This window comes from Marmota monax, unplaced genomic scaffold (assembly GCF_021218885.2).
Source record: "Marmota monax isolate L192 unplaced genomic scaffold, Marmota_monax_Labrador192_F-V1.1 WCK01_AAM20220418_F8-fsc00155, whole genome shotgun sequence".
NCBI lineage: Eukaryota > Metazoa > Chordata > Mammalia > Rodentia > Sciuridae > Marmota > Marmota monax.
In genome coordinates, this window is record NW_026694554.1 from 1787253 (window position 1) to 1801236 (window position 13984).

The 13984-nt window shown below is 34.5% G+C and overlaps 1 protein-coding gene across 4 annotated transcripts in view; it reads right to left on the reverse strand.

Moving 5' to 3' along the window:
* Positions 1 to 13984, reverse strand: part of Klhl13 (kelch like family member 13) — a 182983-nt gene that overhangs the window by 122844 nt on the left and 46155 nt on the right. For 2 of the 4 annotated variants that reach the window (XM_046420966.2, XM_046420967.2), the window contains exon 1: positions 7204 to 7377. The exons of the other annotated variants lie outside the window; for them this stretch is intronic. The gene's annotated coding sequence lies outside the window, so the exon portion shown is untranslated. Of the gene's footprint in view, positions 1 to 7203; positions 7378 to 13984 lie in introns of those variants that run through there. 4 annotated transcript variants of the gene reach the window in all.

Sequence of the window (13984 nt, forward strand, 5' to 3'; positions counted from 1 at the left end):
TCATATGCTATCTTAAAACAAAAATGTCTACATCTCTACTATAATGGAATATTATGAAGTTCCAAGTGATTCTTGAATTCTAGATGCAAGCCAGCATTTTTATAACATGATATTCTTCTAGTGTAATAAAAGTACAAAATTGAATCGCTTTCTTTTATTCACACAAGAGGCCTCGAATCTGAAGGATTCTGTTTTTTTTTTACTTACTGTATAGATAAAATCTAAAGTTCATTCTCTAAACACTAAGCCACATCTAAGCAATAGAAAGACATAAAACTATTTGTTTACCATTGACTATAGCACTTATTCAAAAAGAAAAAAAAAATCATTCCCCCAAACAACTTAGATCAATATGAATGAAGAACAATCTTTAAGGTATACTGGAATTTATTTTTAAACTGACTCCTCATATTCTTCAACATTACACTAAAAAGTATTTACTTTTCAAACAATACAATGCTGCACAACATCTCTTTCGGTCATAATTCACATGACCTAATTAAATTAAAAATAGCAATTAAAACCAGTTTTGACATGGTGTGGTGACACATGCCTGTATTCTCAGCCACTAGGGTGGCTAAGGCAGGAGAATCACTTGAGCCCAAGAGTTCTAGGACAACACAGGCAATATAGCCTCCCTCTCCCTCTCCCTCTCCCTCTCCCTCTCCCTCCCTCTCTCTAACCCTAACCCTCCCCCCTCCCCCTCCCCCTCCTCCCTCCCTCTCCCTCTCTCTCTCTCTCTCTCTCTCTCTCTCTCTCTCTCTCTCTCTCTAAATTAGGTTTTATTAAAAGCCAGGAACTTCATAGTTTCCAAAAGCTTCATCTCAGAAAAGCTTTGGGAAGAGGAAAACTTTTAAAGGGGGAAAGGATGCATTAGGACAAAAGACAGAATTTCACAGCTTTACAACAGGATTTACATTGGAGTCATCCTAGCACAGAGGAATTTCACAGGTTTTGACTTCCTCCAAGTACCTGGAGCCTTCCTTTTCACACCAAAAGGAACTGAGACTTCCTAGGGCTAGCATCTGCATCTTCCTAATTTCTGTGGGAGGGGGATCCCCCAATTCATCTGGCTTCCATGTCATCTGACTAGTAAACATAGAGATCAGATATTTATTCTTAAAGGAGGCAAATTCTGAAATAATAGCTCTGCCTAAGGGAAGGACTTCAATGTTTGTGTAAGAACTCTCTTTCCATTACCTCCCAGCTATTTATATTTTTGGTGGGGTTTAACAAGTGACTCCACATTATTTTCCCTTCTGTCTCTAAAAGATGTCATCTGAAGACTGTGGATTATTTGCCAAAACATCTTGACCTCGACATTGCAGGAACTTTCTGCCATTCTGTCATCTGAGTGGTCCCACATCCACAGTTTAAGTCAGTAACAGAAGGCCCCTCTTTAGCCAATTGTACACAACAGAAGGTTTTTTGAAACATGAATTCTTAGGCCAGAAAAACACAAAACACCAAGAAGAGCAAAGCAATCCCATTTTTACATAAGATTTGAACTAATAAACACAATCTCTTTCATTTTATCATCTTTACCCAAAGAAAAGCAACTTGTCTGTATCAAGATAAATCACCATCTGGGTAGAAAGCATATTTAGAATTTAGATACATTTTACAAAACTGTAAAAACTTTGACAAGAATTAATGTCATTCCATCAAATAAGAACATCCATATGTACTTAAACGTACTTTGTAAACTAAGTCACAACATAAGCAGATTAATTGAGAAAACACATTTTTAAAATAGCCATCCCTATACATATCCTATATTAAAATCTTTAATTTTAAATTTATCTTGAGATGGCATTTTTATGTTTCATTTATTGGTGACCAATTATTTCATCCTTATTTACTACAGATATTTCTCACAAAAAATAATAACTACAACAATAGAGAAGGCATTATGATTAGAGAATTTAGTAACTTAATAAAACAATTGTTACCTACACAACAATCACAATTAACAGTGTTATATGTAGAATGTCAGATTTTTAAATCTTTAGATCATTTGTGTCAATAAAATGTATGACATTATTGTAAAAAGTTTAAATACAAATCAAGAGACTTTATAGAACAAATGAAGATTTTAATAAATTTTAAAACTTATATGACTTAATTTTCTTTTAAATGTTAAAAGCACAATAAAACCAACAGAAAACACAAGAAATTATCTTTTTTAAAGAATAACATAAAATCTTTATGTATCATTTATTGATGACCAATTATTTTATCCAGTTTGAAACAATAAGAAATTATCTTAATAAAACACAAAATATTTGTTCTTTAGGCCAGTTCTTCGTAACCTTTATTGAGTGTGCTCCAATCACTGCCAAACTGTTGGATCCTTACTTACAAATGCACTTTAAAAGTTACTTTCAATCTTTTAGAATTTAATAAGCATTACTAAATTTAAGCATTACTAGACTTTTGACAAGATGGCAAAAAAAATCTAACATTTCAAGAAAGCAATGAAGCACCTTGCTGGTTAGAATAATAAAATCCAGACAGCTTGTACAGCACATATAGAACCATAAATGGAAATTACTTGAGTTGTTCTATAAACAACACTATACAAACTCATTTTAAACTCCAGATTAGCAGAGCAACTAAAGTTAGTTTATAGAGAATTTTAAACATGCTTTTAATCTGCTTTTACTAAGGCTTATTAACATCAATTTCACACTGTTGGTGGGATTGTAAATTAGCACAATTTTATTTTTAACAATCACAAATTTAGAGCCTGAATGTCAACATGAAACTTTTCTAACAAGGAAATTGTAAAATTAAAGGAAGTAAACTACTTGAATAGCATTTAAGGTTATTAAATGAAGGTATAGACAGACTGATGTTTAATTTCTCAAAGTACTGCCAGGATTTTATGATCAATTAACCACAAAAACACGAACAAATATTCCACAATTTTACCTCATTATCAAATGAATTCTTTGTATACTCTGGATATTAGGGCTCTATCTGAAGTGTGAGGAGTAAAAATTTGTTCCCATGATGTAGGCTCCCTATTTACCTCTCTTATTGTTTCTCTTGCTGAGAAAAAACTTTTTAGTTTGAGTGAGTCCCATTTGTTGATTCTTGTTTTTAACTCTTGTGCTATGGGTGTCCTATTAAGGAATTTGGATCCCAACCCCACAGTATGTAGATCGGAGCCAACTTTTTCTTCTATCAGATGCAGAGTCTCTGTTTTGATATCAAGCTCCTTATTCCATTTTGAGTTAACTTTTGTGCATCGTGAGAGAAAGGGATTCAGTTTCATTTTGTTGCATATGGATTTCCAGTTTTCCCAGAACCATTTGTTAAAGATGCTATCCTTCCTCCACTGCATGCTTTTAAGCCCTTTGTCAAAAATAAGATAGTTGTAATTTTGTGGATTGGTCTCTGTGTCCTCTATTCTGTACCATTGGTCCACCTGCCTGTTTTGGTACCAGTACCATGCTGTTTTTGTTACTATTGCTCTGTAGTATAGTTTGAAGTCTGGTATCGCTATACCGCCTGATTCACACTTCCTGCTTAGAATTGCTTTTGCTATTCTGGGTCTTTTATTTTTCCATATGAATTTCATGATTGCTTTATCTATTTCTAAAAGAAATGCCGCTGGGATTTTGATTGGCATTGCATTAAACCTATAGAGAACTTTTGGTAAAATTGCCATTTTGATGATGTTAGTTCTGCCTATCCATGAACAGGGTATATTTTTCCATCTTCTAAGATTTTCTTCTATTTCTCTCTTTAGAGTTCTGTAGTTTTCATTGTATAAATCTTTCACCTCTTTTGTTAAGTTGATTCCCAAGTATTTTATTTTTTTTGAGGATATTGTGAATGGGGTGGTTGTCCTCATTTCCATTTCAGAAGATTTGTCTGTCACTGATATACAGGAATGCCTTTGATTTATGCATGTTGATTTTATATCCTGCCACTTTGCTGAATTCATTTATTAGCTCTAGTAGTTTCTTTGTAGACCCTTTGGGGTCTGCTAGGTATAGAATCATGTCATCCACAAATAGTGATAATTTAAGTTCTTCTTTTCCTATTTTTATGCCTTTAATTTCTTTCATCTGTCTAATTGGGCCAAGGACCTGAACAAACACTTCTCAGAGGAGGACATACAAACAATCAACAAGTACATGAAAAAATGCTCACCATCTCTAGCAGTCAAAGAAATGCAAATCAAAACCACCCTAAGGTACCATCTCACTCCAGTAAGATTGGCAGCCATTATGAAGTCAAACAACAACAAGTGCTAGAGAGGATGTGGGGAAAAGGGTAGGCTTGTACATTGCTGGTGGGACTGCAAATTGGTGCGGCCAATTTGGAAAGCAGTATGGAGATTCCTTGGAAAGCTAGGAATAGAACCACCATTTGACCCAGCTATTGCCCTTCTCGGACTATTCCCTGAAGACCTTAAAAGAGCGTACTATAGGGATACTGCTACATCGATGTTCTTATACACAATGGAGTATTACTCAGCACTAAAAATGACAAAATCATGGCATGTGTAGGAAAATGGATGGCACTAGAGCAGATCATGCTAAGTGAAGCTAGCCAATCCCTAAAAAACAAATGCCAAATGTCTTCTTTGATATAAGGAGAGCAACTAAGAACAGAGTAGGGAGGAAGAGCATGAGAAGAAGATTACCATTAAACAGGGACGAGAGGTGGGAGGGAAAGGGGGAGAGAAGGGAAATTGCATGGAAATGGAAGGAGACCCTCATCATTATACAAAATTACATATAAGAGGAAATGAGGGAAAAGGGAAAAAAACAAGGGAGAGAAATGAATTACAGTATATGGGGTAGAGAGAGAAGATGGGAGGGGAGGGGAGAGGGGATAGTAGAGGATAGGAAGGGCAGCAGAACACAACAGACACTAGTATGTCAATATGTAAATCAATGGATGTGTAACTGATGTGATTCTGCAATCTGTATATGGGGTAAAAATGGGAGTTCATAACCCACTTGAATCAAAGTGTGAAATATGATATATCAAGAACTATGTAATGTTTTGAACAACTAATAAAAAAAAAAAAATATCAAATGAAGTAATTCCAGAAATCAGAAACATAAATGATACATAGATTATTAGCATTTAAAATCTTTTATTATTTTCATTGATTGGAACAAAGAAAGTATAGGCTCACTTGTGACTTTCCAAATTTATTGAATAATTAATATTTTAGATAAACCATGAAGGTCACATACAAATGTAAACATTATATACTTATTAAAAAAATTTCTGAGGGATGAAACACCTAAGATTTCTAGCTCTGAACTAAAGTTTTCTTGTAAAATCAAAGCTATTTTAAAAACTACATTTTTAAGAATCAAAAATGCCTGTCCTATATACTTATTTACTCATTTTAGTAGCTATCTTTAAATTATTTACAAAAATCAAGCATAGTTAACATTTTAAATTTTATTTTTGGTTTTAGTTTGGTTTTTGTTTGTTTGTTTTGCCAAAAGGGTCTGAAGAAAATGCTTTATATAGAAAACATTGAACACCTGTATCTTGAATATTTAGAAACAAATATCCTATATCCGAATTAGTTAGCAGGCCAGAAAAATGAGTTACTATATTTTAAACACATTACAAACAAGTTTAACTTACTTATTACAGATTTACTAAAGTCATATGAATCAAAAAGGCATTTTGGGCTAATTTTCCATATGTCAATTTAGTACCATGCACTTAATCTGTATGCATATAAACATATGGGCACATAAAAGAAACTTATATTCAATATTTGCTAGGTTTAAAAGTCAGACTTTTGACCTGATATTGAAAATAGTCTGTTAAGTCTTAAATTTGCATTTCCAGGACCCTGTTTGGTTAAAAACAAACAAAAAAATCAAACCTGTTAATAGTCCATTGATCAGGTATTAATCTTTCCAACATAAATCTCTATATTACTAACCAGGTCACTGTCCTTTATTATGCAAGGGATTCAAGGGAGTGCAAACATGAAGTCTAAATAAAGATAACAGTTGTTCTTGGTCCAAAACAAATAATCTTAGCAAATTTATCAAAATGAAAGATGGCAGGAAGGGAAGTATGGGTAGCTCTGTCTTTCACATAATCTTTTATAGCCACATTAGAATCATCTTATGGAATACATTTAGCCCCAGAGTTTGTCAATGAATCAAAAAAAAAAAAAAAACATTAAATGAAGGAATCTTTTGTGGTTTGCCATATCATTTGTTCTAAAGCCAAGGTTTTATCTAAGCAAAGGCTTGAAAGTTGGATCATGGCATCTTGTTTCATAAATTAACCTCACCACCATGATGCATGATTGTATGGACTGTGATTTACAGATTTGGTTCCTGCAGAACAGAAATAGAACATAAAGACAATGAGGAAGCTAACCCATAATAAGGCTGAGGGGGGTGAGGGGAAGAATAGAAGTTCAGTAGATTAGATGATGGGGAATGGAGGGAAAGGAGGGGAGAGAGGAAAAGGAAAGACAGTAGAATGAATCTGACATAATTTTCCCATGTACATATATGAAATCAACACAGTGAATCCCACCATCATGTACATCCATAAGCATGGGATCCTAAGTAGAATAAAATATATTCCATCCTTTATAATTATATCAAAATGGATTCTGCTGTCATGCACATCTGAAAAAGAACCCTGAAATTTTTATAAAGACATTTACAAAACAATCTGAACTCAAAATCTTAAGAACTTATTACAATTTCCCCCAAAGTCTTCTACAACCTCAGGGCTGGGACTAGTGCTCAAAAATGTAATGAGTGGAGATAACAAGATGGCAGCTCAGAGGAATCTTCAGAGCTGCAGCAGTTTTCCAAGACTGAATTAAGTCAGCAGTTCTGCAGCAGCAAAGTGATGTAGAGAAACTGGGGGTAGGGGATGGGAAAGCAGGGTGGTAACTCGGTAAAATAGTATTCAGGGAAAAAAAATGTTGGTTCCTAGAATAAAGAATTAATAAGGACAACAGACTGAGGCAGTGTCCACCAAGCTGTGGCTCAGTGGAGGAGTGGAAGCAGTCCCTCTTCAAGAATAAAGACACTTTCCTACCAAGATTAAGAAAAATGGTCACTAATCAACATATCTACAACTGGAACAGAACACAAACTCAGAAACACTGGGCTGTGCTTATAGGGAGAAAGCCTGGAGTCCCCAGATAGAGAGAGAACTAGTAATCCTCAACAGAGTTACCTGAATCTTCCTAGCAGAGGTGATCTGAGCTGAGATGCACTAAGCCGACTGGGAACTCCAGCAGTTTACCAAGGTTTTTCAGAGATCACTTTTTCCCCCTTAGGTCCTAGTACTTGGTATACTTGTTTTTGGAATATTCAAGACCAAACAAGCCTTAGGCAAGTACTTTTCATTGGATCATTGATGCCCAAACAGCCTCATTCTGAGCACAAAAGACTTTGACCCTGCTAGGGCTCTCAGAGTGAGGAAGAACAAAGGCCACTTCCTTTGGAATTTGACAGACTGATCTGTGAGATAAAGACAAGGGGGCAGGGATCTGGATCTGAGGAGGTAAAGTCCCAAAAGCACCCCTGCAAGTTTAGCACTTGTTGACAGGGATTCTGAATAAGAGGCTCCAGGTGAAGGTGTTGGTCAATTCCTCAGACAGACTCCACTTTCACTCAAGACAAACAACAAAGCCATTTTGAAAGACAAAAGCAATTTACCATACCTATTCCAGAGGAGGTGGTCAGGCAAGGAAGGGGTCTAATTCTGATACAAAGTTACCTAACAAGTTTGGCTGGCCTGGGGCAGAGATGAAATGGAAGGTGATTTACATTTTAAAGTCTTCCTCATAGTTAGCACTTTCTAAAAGTTGAAATGTCAGACACAAAAGACTATTTTAAAAACTTCTGAAATAATTAATATGAACCTCTGAGTGATAATTAACATATTAACTGAATGATATTAATGACTAACTAGTCTCTCCTATATACAACCATTCCACATGGGCTCCAACTTCTATTACCACTTCACTCTATTTTAAGCCATTTCCCCCCCCCTTCTTCCATTTTTTTACTTTTTTTCTTTTTCCTTTTTGTACTTTTCATTCTCTATTTTCTTTAGTTTTATCTCACTTTCAAATTGATTTAGTATATAATTATTAGTGTATGATTCTTTCAGCCTATGTTACATTAATTTTTCTCCCATGTTCCTCCAGGTTAATAGAATTATAGAGATTTTTATTAATTACATTTATAGTATGTATTGATATATGATTTACTTTTAAACCACTACTGTTACTTGTGACACTCTTTTCCAAGAGGCATTGGAGGTTGAGATTAAACTTGGATTACACTGAGCTTATATATCAAGGCTAAAATATACTGATAGCACAGGACAACATTTAGAACTTCCTTTCAAAGTTCAGGAGTGGCACTTGAACAGTTAGTCCCTTTTCTTTAGACTACAGAAAGGGGGTCAGCAAGCCAGCTGAGAAACTTTGAAACCCTGCACAGACAGGAACCCACTCTGCCATTACCAACAGGAACAAGAGTTCAGATTCAATCCTCTAGGAACTCTAGCAAGGACAAACAACAGTTTTCTTTAAAAAGCTTTTATGGAAGTGGTTAAAAATTATGAAATGAAAAAGGGCAGGGTAAAAAGAAGGGGAAAGGGCTGGGGCTGTAGCTCAGTGGCAGAGCTCTTGCCTAGCATGTGTGAGGCACTGGGTTTAATCCTCAGTACCACAAAAAAATAAGCATTCTGTTCATCTACAACTACAAAAACCTTTAAAGAAAAAAAAGAAGGGAAAATTATGAAATAAAAATGGCAGAGTAAAAAGGGGGTAAAAGATATTTGAAAATTTTTCTTCTCACAATATATGTGGAAAAAGGAATTACAACAAGGGGCCATGTAAATATGTTGGCATTGATTAACTCATGGCCGTCCTGGGTTTTTGCTGAATTTAAGACTATAATCTTTATGGTCTTTCATTGAAGCAGAAAGGGGCAAGCTACCTCCAATATCAAATGTGGGAAATGAGTAAAAATCTTTAGCAAATAATTTTAAAGGCAGAGACAAAGGCTGCTTCCTCTGCCATCAAAATGTACATAACCATGAATAGGCCAATCATACAGGCATTAAGTCACCACCCAGTATTTCACTTTTCAAAACCAGACTACACAGGAAGTTCTAAAGTTTCATTTATACTATAAATTGTCTTAGGGATCCAATGAGATCTTGTTTTATCTACAAGGCCATTCATTACAGCACTACTTGCAAAGGAGAAGCAGTTCATCATAGAGGACAGGTTGAATAAACTAAAATACTTACACACAATGGAGTATTAAACATCTCCAAAACAGAATGAGAAATATCTCCAAAATATATTCTGATGAAAATATTCAGTGGAAAATAGTACATACAATATGCTATTGTTTACTTTTAAAAGGGCAAGATGGACTATTATCTTTAAGAGAAAAGGAGAGGGGTAGTAGTTTGACTTCTTTGAAAAGATTTTCTTTTGTAGATTTGACTTTGGAACTATGTAAGTAAATATAATATCTAATTCAAAATCAAAATTAAATTTAAAACCCAACTGTAAAAATCAAAAGTAAGATAAATAAATGGACTCTGCTCTATATCCTGTTAGTGATACATAATACTGAATTATATTTCAAATTATCTTAAAACAACAATTTAACTGTACATTTCTAGTGAGATACACCTTAAGAAAAAAAGGTTACCTGTACAAATATTAAGTTGCTTTTAGTAATCATGTTGGTGTTAGCAGTGTTGGTATTATTATCAAGGCTGTTGTGTATGAATGGTAAACAAAATAATCAATGAAGTATCATTGAAGTTAATTTAAAACACTGTAGCCTTAAATTTGAAGTGGAATTGTAAATACGAACTTTCTTTGTGACACTGGGATCTAACACAGGGCTTTACACATGCTGGGCAAGTTTTCTACCATTGAGCTATATCCCCTGCCCCAGCTCCAATAAGAACCCTTGATATATTGTACCTTAAAAAATATGTAGATCTGTAACAGTTAAAGGCTTTAATAACAAGCCTAGCAACAACACCACTTATATTATGATATGTAAACACCACCACCCCCAAGTAAATGAAGGACGACTCTTTTTTAAATGGCTGACTACGGGGTCTGGAGCAGAAAAGGTATAAGATAAGACTGAAATATCTTGTCATAACAGAAAGTAATGAAGCCATCAAAGGCTACTGCAGCAATGTGACACTGAAGCCAATTTCTATAAGCTTTTGTTGGCCAAATATGGACTAATTGGGGCATTAATAAGGATAGTAACTGCAATAGATTTAAACATGCCAGAAATGTTTAAATGTGTGAGTTCATAATGATGTTAGAATTTATGATCGATCATCTTTTGGGGGTGTAGTGTTATTGGGGATTGAACTCAGGAGCACTCAAGCACTGAGTCACATCTCCAGCCCTATTTTGTATTTTATTTAGAGACAAGATCTTACTGAGTTATTTAGTGCCTCGCTTTTGCCAAGGCTGGCTTTGAATCATGATGGATCATCTATGAAGGGCACTAAAGTACCAAATCATTCCCTTAGAAATGGGTAGAGAAAGGGAAAGAATCAAGTATTTATCTTGTTTTTTCCATATGACTTTTACCTTAGGATAAGTTTACTATAATAGAAGTGTAAAGGGTTGGGAAACATAGATGAGAGTATCAAAATCAGGCCATAGGAGCTGTGGAGCATCAACCATAGTGTGAAAGATAAAAAGGGAAGTGAAAAGCGTGGTTGGAAGAACTATTTGCAGGTGCTCATAGTAGTCTAAACATGTGATAGGATGGTCTGAAAACAAAATAGTGGCAATGGGATAGGAGGAAGTAACAAATTTTATTAACTAATTGGATGAATGAAAGGAGTTTAAAAATATCACATCATTGGTACTTAATAAAGATGGTGTCACTAACTGAAGTAAGGATTCTCAGAAAATCCCACAAAGTTCAAAATTATTGTTATCAAAAATACACAATGGAATTACTAAGAATACAAGTAATAAGAATTGTTGTTGAGGCTATGGAGGAAAAGGTACACTCATGCATTGCTGGTGGGACTGCAAATTGGTGCAACCACTCGGCAAAGTACTATGGAGAGTCCTTAGAAAACTTGGAATGGAACAACCATTTGACCCAGTTATCCCACTCCTCAATATATACCTAAGAGACTTTAAATCAGCATACCACTGTAATGAAGCCACATCAATGCTTATAGCAGCTCAATTCACAATAGCTAAGCTATGAAGCCAACCTAGGTGCCCTTCAATGAATGAATAAATGAAGAAGATGTGGTACATATACACAATGGAACATTACTGAGCCATAAAGAAGAATGAAATTATGGCCTTTGCCAGGAAATGGTTAGAACTAGAAACTATCATGTTAAGTGCCAATTCCAAAAAACAAAGGACAAATGTTCTCTCTGATATGAAGATGCTGACCCACAATAAGCGGTGGGGTAGGAGTGGAGGTTCACAAGATTAGACAGGTGGGAGTGGGGAGAAGGGAGGGAGAATGTGACTAGGAAAGATAGTAGAATAAATAGGACATAACTTTCCTGTTTATATTTGAATATGTAACCAGTGTAACTCAACATCATGTACAACCACAGAAAAGTTTACTCCATGTATGTATAATATGTCAAAATATATTCTACTATCATTATAACTAAAAAGGACAAATACAAATTTTTCAAAAAATGTACAATGTGGGCACTGAGGTTGTGGCTCAGTGGTAGACTGCTCATTTTGCATGTATGAGACACTGGGTTCAATCCTCAGTACCACATAAAAATAAATGAAGGTATTATGTCCATCCACAACTTAAAATAAATAAATAAATAAATGCACAATGGCAAAATAGGATATAAGCAAAAGTAGGACCAGACGTAAATACTGGTTTTGATTTTCTTCCTAGAATCTTCACTTTGACCATAAGATGTATTATTTCTAATGTATGCAAATACTTTTTCAATGTTTACTTTATTAAGTGATTTCTATCTTTCTTTCATCCAAAGACACTTCAAATAAGAGATACCAGTTCCAGGACAAGTCCAAAGACCCTACTCAACCTATTTCTAGCTGTGTGACTTTGAAAAAATTTATTTGTGTGTGTGTATATGTGTGTGTATTGTTTTGAAAAAAAAGATAATAATATTTATCCTACTTAGATCCATGTTGTCCATACATTCACCTAATAAACTGCAGTTTCAACAATAACAGTATCAACAGCAACAATAAGACAAGGTAACACTGCTTTACATATGGTGAAGCATGAGACTGAAATAATGCAAAAAACAGTATGTTCAACTTGAATTTATCATAGAAAATATTATTTCCTCAATTTATAATTTACCAACAGCTGCTATATGTACATCATAGTGAAGGACTAGCCATAAGTTAGTAGGAATTTGATAAACATTAATTACTTGCCAATTACTGTATTAAGCAAAAAGTATGTATATTTTCAGTGATTCTCAATAACCTTGAAGGTAGGCATAATTACCTGAAATACACCAAGGAGGACTCTGAGACCAAAAGATCTTTAAAATTACTTGTTTAATAATAAATGCTGGGGAAGATGCAGGAAAAAATAAACTCTTATAAACTGTTGGTAAAAATAGAAATTAGTGCAGCTATCATGGAAATCAGCATGTAGGTTTCTCAAAAAAAAATAAAATTAATATATGGTAATGATCCAGCTATACTGATCCTTGGAATCTACCTAGGAGAATTATAGTCAGCACACTATAATGATATATGCATACCCATGTTTATTGCATCATGATTCACAATAACCACATCATGGAATCATGGAAACCTTGGTTCATTTCAAAGCTGTATAAAGAAAAGTTTTATTCAACCATAAAGAAAAATGAAATTATATAATTTGCAAGAAAATGGATGGAACTGGAGAGCATCATGTTAAGTGAAATAAACCAGACTCAGAAAGACAAGTACCATCTGTTTCATCTTATATGAAAGTAGAAGGGAGACCATTAGGGTAGGGGAAGAGGGTCAAGGTGAGGGAGGAGTGGGTAAGGGAAGGTATTGGGAGTGAAATTGAGCAAATTATTTTATATTCATGTAAAAATATGCCACAATGAAATACACTATAAAGTATCATTAATGCATGAAAAAAGAGAAAAATACTTATTTAATCTCAAAACAGTCAGAAATAAGAGCCAAGAATCTAACCTAAGACCATTTGATTATAAAAACTCTCTGTACACAATATTACCTCCTTAGCCCTTTGAATCTGACTTTAGCCCACTATTCCTTATACTGATGCAAATAATTTTATCTTAAGGTCAACCATCAACTACTGCTTTGATTTATTTTATAAATATGATTCTGCAAAGCAATGCCAGGAAATTCTTCCCCTATTCCCTTGCCTCACTTTCATTTCTCTTGTATACCACGCTAATTAAATTGTACCACACTAATTCAATTCCTTGTCAGCTCTCAAGTTCCTACTATACCCTTTCATTTCATTCTGCAGTTCCTGTGCTTCAAATGTTTTCTACTCTTAAATCAATGATTAGTCTCTTGATCTTTTCAAAACAGTTCCAATTCTTTACTTCCCTGATAAGTTGTTATGTCCTCTTGAGTTGGTGGTTAAATAAATGCTGCTCCTGAAACCATCACCAAAAGTATGTGTCGACTTTTCTCACACTTTTAAAACAAGTAAATTAGAGCAGAAAGTAAAGCAGAAAGAACTTTACTTTCCAATAATATTCAATTACAAAAGTCACTAAAACAATCTACTGGAAAAGTATCTGAACTTCTGAAGATTAAGCGAAACAAGACCTTTTAACACAAAAATTACAACATTTTATAATATAATATCTAGAATGAACCAATATTGGAGTAACACCATCTATTCAAACAGCACCAATGAAAGAATAAGAGGCCTCAAAGACAAAACAGATGTCACAAAACTTAAGCACAAATGAACATTCATGTTAA